We start from the raw sequence: 10,309 nt of genomic DNA, 5'->3' as shown, positions 1-10,309 counted from the left end.
GGAATTCCCCGGGAAAGCTGGGCCTCCGGGGCGCAGCGCCCGCGGGCGGAGATGGAAACCCCGAGGGACCCGCCCTGTGCGCGTCCGCCGGGTCCCCATCTCCCCCGAGTCACCGTCCTACAGGAGCCCCAACCCCCTTTATTGATTTGATGCCCTGCTAGACAGGCCCCCAAAGATCACTGCGTCTAACTTCATTGTACAGTGGGGGAAACTGAGGCCCACGCACAGAAGGACTTGCCCAGGGTCGTCAGTTTAGACCAGCGCCCTTCAAACCAAGTACGCTCCCCTCCGAGGGTACGGGAGACGGTCCTCATGGGGCGCGAACACCGCTAGTTTTAAGGGGTCCAGAAATGTTTTCTGTGAAGAGCTAAGTATTTTTTAGTCTTTGCCGGCCACACGGCCTCTTGTCACAATTACTTAAACTCTAGAGCTGTGTAGCACAAGGGGAGCCAATGCGTACTTAAAAGCATGGCGGGGCTGTGTTGTAACGAAACACTGGTTGTGGACACTGAAATCTGAATTTTATAAAAGTTTCACGGTCACTAAATAGCATTCTTCTTTTGATCTCCCCCCCCCCCCAATCACTTAAAAATGTAAAAATCATTCTTAGCAGTGAGCTGAACAAAAGTAAGCCATGGGCAGACTTCTTGGTTTCAGGGTGGCTGACTCCTGTTTCAAGGGATTTGTTTTCCCAGGTTTTGAACTTCCTGAAAAGTCTGATCTCTCAGAGAACTGCTCTGCAAGTTTACCTCCATTCTCACATCTGCTTCCACCTTTGCAAAAAAAACAAAAACAAAATAAAACAGTCCTGTGTGACCCTTATCCCTGCACTCCCCCAACAGTGTGTATGAGGGTGGGGGGTGGGGGGTGAGGGGGAGGGTGGGGGAGAGCAAGGGGGTAAATCCCCTGGGGCCCCAAGTACAGGTACTGTTGGAATTCTTAGAGGGGAGCATCCCATGATAATCAAAGTACCAATGGTGTCTAGCCTCCGTAGCTCTTCTTATTTTATATGGTGTAAAGATATGAAAATATGATATAAAGATATATAAACACATAGATAATATGTCTTTATAAGAATATGTGTGTCTATTTGTCTTTCGAAGGCTGAAGCATGGGTCCAGAACCAGGATATTTCGGCCTCTGCTGGCTTCCTATGAAGAGTGTGTGAAGAGCAGAGAGTGGGCGCCCCTGCGCCGTCCCAGCCCTTAATTACCCAAAGAGGAAAATCCTCTCGGCAGACAGCCTCGGAAGTAAAGCAAGCTTCAGATGCCGCTCAGGTGCTTCCCGACGGATTTAAAGGAAAGCCAATTTTCTCAGCTTGGCTTTGGAAATAAGCTGAGAAAATGAATGAATTTCATGTCAGAATAGGAAATCCTTTTGCCAGCCAGATGGATTTTGCCATCTTTTCTGTCCACAGAATTGAAGGAGCTTCTAATCTAGTTGTCAGTAGGTAGATCATTAAAAATACTTTTTGTTGATAGATCGCTGTGTGATTTTAATTATCAGTCATCACATTGCTATAACAAAGCACCTTTCGTTCCCACCAGCTCTTTAAGTGAAGAGGGTTTCTCAGCACCTACAGCCACTGGTGTGCTGGTAAATATTTAACGATATGTGGTGCATGGAGGGAGAGTGGGGAGAGTCAGAAAGTGCTATTTGTACCATTTGCCAATTTCTGTGGTGTCAATATTCCCACCACAGCTGATTTCAATTACCAGCGTGATGCCACTGAATTTAGAGTTAGTTAGGGATGCCACACAAATACAATAGGTGCAAATAATATCAAGAACATAGATAACAGTAAAATGTAGGCAAATAATTAGGCAGTCATGTTTTGAGTACTTATTTTCTTTGTTTCTTATATAGTTTATTTAATTGTAAGTTTATACAATTTAATTTTTAGTAATGATTATGTTTAGCTACCACCCACAAAATGCCCCAAACGTGAAACCAGTTTGTACTGGTTTCACCACACCATTCACTGTTCAACAGCTGTAAAAATTAGCAATAAAATTATTGCTAAAGTGATCTCATTCTAGCACAAGCAGTATTCACCCAGGGATGTGTGCCTAACTGGTGAGGAAAATCACCCACTGTACTTTTTCTGTTTAATAATTATTTCTCAAAGTTTGGGAACTGGCTTCATGAGTGTATACATATCAAATTGTACACTTTAAATATGTGTAGTTTATTTTATGTCTGTTGTATCTCAATAAAGGTGTTAAAATTTTTGGTGGGACATTAAAAAATTGTGATGTATTTACATTTTTTTTATCAATTACATTCTTATGATAATTGTAATGATAGAAAAATTTAATACCTAGTGTTATGGTCATAGAAAGTAAAATAATGATCCAATATATCCATATATATTTTTTAGGCAGAGGAATATGACCGAGTTATCAATAAGCCACGCCTCACGTAAGACCAAGAACCAAGGAAGGAAAAAACAAAACAAAACAAAAGACCGAGAACTGACCGGCAAGAAGGGTTAAGTTGGGACATTCCCCCACCATACTCAGTGTAGCCCCAGCGTTCAACTTCTGAGTTTCGATTATTGCTAGGAGCTGCGTGGGGTTCTTGTAAGTTTACTGTTGAACACTGTCCACAGTAGGGCCTTACAGCTCGGTCTAACGGTGGTGACTTCTGTAGCCCTCTCGTGTACTATGGTCTCTCATTTTACTGTGTGCTGCAGATGGACCATTTAGCTGACCTGCTCTCACCGTGCCTGCTCATCTGTCCCCTCCTGGACATCTTATAGGTCAGTCCCTTGAAATACTCTGGAAGATCAGCATATTCAATTCCATAAGGGACAATGTAAATCCCTTTGTCCCCCAGGCCTTCTCGAAGCTTCTTGAACTCTATCTCCTATCCGAACTAGCATGAAATGTGTTATGTCCGATTTATGCTTCTGAGTCTACACCAATCCTGTGGCACTAACCTCATCCAACTTGGAAATGAGAAAAGGGCTTGGAAAGTGGTGTCACCCACAGCCCCTCCTCAACCAGGGAAAGAAATGACTTGTTTGCATAGAGTTTCTACATCTCTCTCATAACTTCAGTGTTTCTGAGCACATCCTGATACCCAGCTGGACGAGGTCAGTGCCGCAGGATTGGTGTAGACCCGTGGATGGTAACACTTTCAGCTTCTGCTTCTCTCGAGAACCTTTTGTTCATCAGTAAGGTCAGAGGGTGCGCGTGGTTTCCCCTGGGCTGCTTCATACACTGTTGAAAACCGTAGCCAATACCAGGGCTCCATTTCCCATCAGATGGAGCACTGACCGAAGCAGAGTCTTCCATCTTTGACTCCAAGTCATTGAATGCTGCATGTAACAGTCTTTGTCACACGTGGATCGATCATTACTACCATCAGGAGAGAGTTCCCAAATAAGGTCATAGGCCACATGAGCAAGACACTTGTCTTCATGGAGGCATTTCTGAAGTTGTTTGCTCTCCTCATCTTCTAGGTCAAAATCGGTGGCAGCATCCAGTAAGGCCTGAATTAACCCCTTCCAGGATTTCGGGGCTGGAACCTGAGGTGCAGCCGCAGCTCTCATGTCTGTTCCAATCACCAGCACAAGTTCCCGGGGCTTCTTACTTTTTAAGCTTGGAGAAAGCGTCCTGGGCTTCGTGGTGGGGGCTGCACCATTGCTGAAGAATCTGCAAACGTCTGTATCAGAGACTTGGCTCCCTGTAGAAGTCATCGAGTTTCATGTCCGCGACAAAAGCAGCCACGGCTCTAACTCCGTTCATGTATTTTTTAAATGGAGGGTTGTAAGTATCAAATTGCTAGGGTATTTAATTAACTGGATATGTTTAAAAGAGTTAGGTAACTATTTATTTTTAAGTGTATGACTTTATAATGTATCAGAAATTACAACCATTGTAACTTTGTCAACTTTCAATGACAAAGGTTAGCTGTCAACTAAAAAGTGTGCCAGGAAGTAGTTTTTCAATAATCATTTAGAGAGTACACGAGCAAAAACGACTGAAAACTGCTAGTTGAGACAGTTAGTGGAAGCTCTTCTACAAAACTATGCCAACCCCCTGAAATTAAGAAATTAACTTCCCCTTCTCCAAGGTGTGAGAATCTCTCTGAAGGCGCGCAGTATGTTTGAATACAGCTATCCGTGGCTTTGTGGGGTTTTAACCTGTGCTCCTTGGATTGGGGGCAAAGGGTACATGATGGTCACTACCTTTGTAGGGTATGTTTCTATGTAAATTTTTCTGGGGTAAGAAACTTCAGATTCTCTCTTTAGATCCACAATGAAGTTATGACCTCCAAAGACTTAAAAACAATTTGATGGAACCCTGAGGCCCTTTACAAAGTTCTAATGGGTTCTTCTTTGGCTCCCAGAAAACAAAATGCAGTAGTCAAAGTTTTGTAGAACTCAGCTGGAGTCCACACACACACACACACACACACACACCCCAAACAAGAAAACAAAAAGCCAACCAGCAAAACAAACAGAGCTCACACAGGTTTTAGGGTAAGAAGCGCTTGACTAAAATCCTGGTTCCATTACCTACTTAAACAAACAAACAAATAGCAGTGAAGACCACGAAAGAGGAAGAGGAAGGGGGAGGGGAAGGAGGGGGAGGAGGAGGAGGAAGGGGGAGGGGAGGGGGAAGGGGGAGGGGGGAGGGGGAGGAGAAACATAGAAGGGAAATAAATAGGTAGATAGATGATGATAGATGATAGATAGATGATAGAATAGATAGATGATAGAATCCTGGTTCCAGCACATGACTTGCCAGTTAGAGGAAAGTTTGAGTTATTTTGCTCCTCAGTAAAATGAGGGTAAAAGACCTATTTCTTGGGGAATTAGGAAGATGGAACAAGGTGAAGGCCAGGTCCATGGTCCGTGCCTCCACATTGGTTCCCCCACCTCTTTCTGATTTTTCTACCCCTGAGATGGAGCAGTCAGGGCATGATCTCCTCCCAGCCTCCTTTCAGCTGGAGGAGTGATCCAGGGAGCCCAGAGGCCCTGCCCACCACCCCTCAAAAGCAGAGCTGACCCCCGCCCTAGGCCAGGGGTGAAGCTGTCCCCCCCTAGGCCTCCCAGGCCAGAGTTACCTGAGGCTGTGTGAACAGCTGGAGCATCCACGACACCAAGGCCAAGAAGCTACTACAATCCTGTCCCTACTAGCCCAGCTCAAATGCCTCCTCCTCTTGGAAGCCTTCTTAAATCTCTCACTTCTCATGTAGCTCTCATCTCTCTTTCCCCTGAGACGTCTAGTTCTCTATCTGTCCCCTTCCTTGGGCAGACGTTCCTTTCTCTGTGTGTCTCAGAGGTTAAAAGCATAAGCTTCAGGGTCAGAGAGACCTGGGCTGTAATCCTGGCTGTGTGACTTGGGGCAGGACACTTGACCTCTCTGTGCCTCGGTTTCCTCATTTGTAGCTTGTGAGTCATTATAGTTGTTCTACAGTGAGAGTGGAGAGTGTGATGCCTAGCACAGTACCTAGCACATAAATGTTATCTGTTTTTATGATCACAGAGGTCTCCTCTGCGTCTGGAGTTATCCCCCTCCCCAGCAGCTCCTCACACAGAGCAAGTAACAGTAACCATGTCACTATTTTCAGGACAGTTGAGAGAGTGGGTGTGGGGCTCTCTCCCAGAATGGCTCACCCCCCCCCCCCCCAGCCTTCCTCAACATGCAAATCTCTCTCCAGTTCCAGACAATGCGCTTCCAGAGGCCATGGAATGTCCAGCCGCTGCCTTGCATAACTACAGAACTGGGAAGGTCCCTCCTAGACCTTTCAACCCTGGAGACAGGCAAACCCATTGTAAGATATGCAAACCAAGGCCCACACAGTGAGTCAGCATCCACCTGAGGTATTTTAAAGAATTCTAAAAATAACCCTCCCCCCTCCAATCACCTTCTCCTTGCTTTTCTTTATTTTTGTTACAACACTTCCTTACTTGACAACACATTTATTCTTTAACTTATGTATCATCTGTTTCCCCACCAGATGTAGCTCCATGAAAGCAGGGACACTGTCTTGTTCACAGACGTATCTCTAGTGCACTGAAAGGTAACCAGTTGGATTCCAGGCTAGGGTTCATGCCTAGGTTTTGGGTCCGATCCCCGGTTGTGGTGTGTGTTGGAGCAATGGATTGATATTTCTTTCACATTGATGTTTCTCTCTCTGTCTCTCTCCCTCTCTAAAATCAATAAAAACATATTTTTATTTTATTTATTTATTTATTTTAAAATATAACTTTATTGATTTCAGAGAGAGGAAAGGAGAGGGAGACAGAGAGACAGAAACATCAATGATGAGAGAGTCATTGATCGAGCCCACAACCCAGGCATGTGCCCTGACCAGGAATCAAATCCTGATAGCCTGGATCCTAGGTCGACACTCAACCACTGAGCCACGCCTGGCCAGGCAAAAACATATTTTTTTTATTTCTTATTTTTTTAATACATCTTTATTGATTTCAGAGAGAGGAAAGGAGAGGGAGAGAGAGAGACAGAAACATCAATGATGAGAGAGTCATTGATCGAGCCCGCAACCCGGGCATGTGCCCTGACCGGGAATTGAACCCCGATCTCCTGGATCCCAGGTCGACGCTCAACCACTGAGCCACGCCCGGCTGGGCCAAAAACATATTTTTAAAAAATATTTGTTGGACGAGAGAATGAAGCTGTCCCCCTCCAGCCCTCCCACCTACTCCCACCCCTAGTCCCCCCCTCCTCTCCCAGGGGTGTTGTAAGGTTACAATGAACTGTAAGCTGGAGATTCTTGGGCAAGGGTTGATGGCTGGCGCCTCCACTCCTCCCTTTGTTCACTCAGTTCCTGGGACACTGGCCTCCTTGCTATCCCTCCAATGTGCCAATCTCACTCCTGCCTCAGGGGTTTGCACTTGTGTTTCCTCTATCTGGAATGTTCTTCCCAGATACTCAGTTGGCTCCATCCCTCACTTCAATCAGATCTCTGCTTAAAAAGCCACCTCTTCAGGGAAGTCTTTCCCGACTGCCATCTCTGACCTAGTTCCTCTCACCTTCCCTATTCTCTCCCCTTCTCCCCCTATTTTCCTTCACAGCACTTCTCGCAACTTGATGTTAAATTTTATAATTTGGTTGACTTGTTTGTTGTCTTTCTCCTCCGTGATAACATGAACTCTATGAAGTGAGAGTTTTTCTCTCTTCACTTTATTTCTATATATCTGCATCACCCAGATCAGTTCCTGGTAAATGCCAATGAATATTTATCAAATGAATGACTGAATGAACAAATGATAATGAAAAGGTGAAGAAAACAGCTTTTCTTCTTAAAATAAAGCCCTGAATCCTCCAAGGTCAGAGAAAGAAATCATTTCTAGTTAGGGTCAAGACCAACCACACCCAGCTGTGAACTGAGCGAGTCACTTCCTTCTTGGAGCCTCAGTTTCCTCATCTGTTAAGTGGGAATATTGTATCCACAACTCACAGGCTTGTTTTAGAAATTACATAAGGATTAAACGAACTAATATAAATGTCTGGCACACAGTAAGTGCTGAGCAAATGCTCCTCTCCAAATATGGAGCCTCACACAGCCTTTAAAAAAGTCTGGGTAACAAAGGATTCTCAATCTTGGGGAGAAAACAGGCAGGCAATGAGCTCTCTCTCCTCTCTCTCCAATTTCCCTTCTAAGAGACGAACTCGCTGGCCAGAGCCCAGGATGGCCACTGATGCAGAGGACAAGCAGCCAAATGCTGGCCTCCCACATAGTTTCCAAAAACTGTGAGTGCCGAGTTGTATAACGTGTCCCTGAGACACGTGTCTCCACTACGTGTTTTCGTCAAACATTCCTTGAAAGGGTCATGTGAGCTGGGCTGTAAGGCAGCCTAGGGAGGAAGAAGGGAGAAAGGTAGGGAGCTGGAGACCCTTGGGGAGGGATTAGAGAGAGGGTCCCACATTTACTGAGTTCCTACTATGTACCAGGCACTGGGCTCACTCTGATAACTATCTAGATCCTTGCCATAAATCTGAGAGATCAGGTATTGCCACTCCCACATTCCAAGAGAAGAAAAATAACAATAATTAATATCTCCAACATTTACATAATGCTGAGTGTGTATCAGGCAGTGACGTAAGCACACATTGGACTCTCAGGACAGCCCATGACATGGATACTACTCTGATCCTCATTTAATAGAGGAGGAAACAGACCCACAGAGATGAAGTAACTCCCCCAAGGTCACCCAGCGAGATAGTAGTAGAGCCAGGATTCAAATACAAGCTGGGCTCCAAAGCCCTTAGACCTAGATGAGGACATTTCCCAAGGGCTTTGGGGGTGGATTTGGAAGTGACCCCAGTAGCAGTTGTCCTTACTTGCCCATAGTGGGGGCCTAGTGTGGAAATGACATAAGTGACGTCACCAAGTGATCAGAGGAGTTCCTGGGGAACAGTTTGTCCCAGCTTGTGGCTGTTTGTCACTCTGCCTCTGACCTGAAGTTTAAAATTTCATTCATAAGTTTGGAATCACAAACTTGGCCATGAGAGAAGGGCCCTTGGAGATCAGCTATTCTAGTCCAACCCCCTCATATTACAGATGGAAAAAAACCTTGAGGTCCAAAGAGAGGCATGCACATGGCAAGGTCACAGAGCAATTTTCTGTTAGAAGGAGGAGTTGGTTTGAAGTCAATTACAGATCTTGTTCTGTAATTACCAAAGATAGCTGCCCCCGAATCACGTGCGGAGCTCTTTAAATATACAGATTTCTGCGCTCTGCTTCTGGAGATCCAGACTTTGGTTTGTAACAAGGCCTGGGAATCTGCTACATGATATGTTCCTAAGGTGATTCAGATGGAACAGGGCCATGGCCTGCATTTGCAAGTTGAGTCCAATGCCCCTCTCTGGGTTTATAGTTTGGTATACTAAGAACCAGCATGGGACCTGCCTAAGGTCCCATGACAAGCCAGTCCAGTCCTAGCTCAGGCTTTGTGGTCTGAACCCAAAGCTCATTCTTCTCCAGCTGCCTGTGGTCAGATTCTTAAAATGGACCAAGGAGCCTGGCCAAGGGAGTTACTGTGGTTTTCCCCAGTGCTTGGTTTCCTCGTTGTACCTTAATAAAAACACAGGATGGTGCCCATTTCTGGGGCTAGGAATGGTGAGAATTCAGAAGCTGCAATCCTCCATGGAAAAGGAAACTGCAATAGGCTGTCCTGCTGGACCTTGGGGGTTTCCCAGAAACAAAATTCCAGGCTCTGATGTCAGCTACCAGCACCAGCTAGTCAGCCTGCTTCAACACTCCAGGCTCCAGGCTACTGGCATATTCCACTTCAGGAGAAAGGGTAGGGAGAGCCTTCCTTCTGTGGGAGGAGATGGGGTGGATAGGGTCCAGCTTCGACGTGAGGAGACACACCTCAGGAAGAGCCACACATTCCAGCACCTGGAAGGAAAATGAAGCTGCTTTCAGGAAGTTAAGCCTCTCAAGCACCTTTCCTCGAGCCTCTCCTCCCACCACCCTTAATCCCTTAGCCAGAGCTATTTGAGCTGAGGGCTTCACCGTTCCTTTTCCACTTCCCACTACTACACCACTCATTTCAGTTTCCTTTCTTTTTTTTCTTCTGGCATGGTATCTTGGTGTTTGGCGTCAAATGTCCTGGGTTTGAATTCCAGCTCAGCTTCCTATGAGCTCTCTGACCTAGGCAGAGTCAGCCCCCTCTGAACCTCAGTTTCCACTTTTAAAAAGGACCCTAACATCTATCTTCTTAGATTGTAAGGATGAAACAAGATCATGTAGGTACCTAAAAAGATGTTTTCTCAGAAACGCTAATCATGTAATTAGGGTGGGCAAAAGTAGGTTGATAATAGTAATAAAAAATACAATAAATAGTAAATAAATAATACAAGAATAAACTGTTTCGAGTACTCACAACTGTAAACCTACTTTTGCCCACCCCCGTATTTTTTTCCAAGTGAAACAATAGTTTTAATTGAGGCATAAAAGCAGACATGTTTCTGTCACACAGGAGGGGTTGGCATTAGGGTTCTGGTTTCTAAGATAAGATTCTGTCTGTCTGAGACACAGCTTCTATCACAGCTTCTTGGGAAATGAATTAGAAAGGGAGCAAGATATAGCCTGGAAAGAAAATCATTACTATTGCTGGGAAGCTGTAAAGTATGGGAAGATCTTAATCAAATTGGTGCACATTTAATAAAGCCCCAAGGATGAAGGGCATGGTGTGGGGGAAATGGTCTAAGTTTCTGGTGTTGGCAGTGATGCTGGCATCTCTTTCCACAGCAAGAACTCACCCCTAACTGGAGGCAGCAGGGTGGACTTGGCAATTTTGACTGCAGCAGCATATTGGGGCTCC

Source organism: Miniopterus schreibersii, assembly GCF_964146895.1.
Source record: "Miniopterus schreibersii genome assembly, chromosome: 10".
In the NCBI taxonomy this organism is placed as follows: Eukaryota; Metazoa; Chordata; class Mammalia; order Chiroptera; family Miniopteridae; genus Miniopterus; species Miniopterus schreibersii.
The sequence above is the reverse complement of the archived record's forward strand: the minus strand, read 5'-3'. Positions refer to the sequence as shown.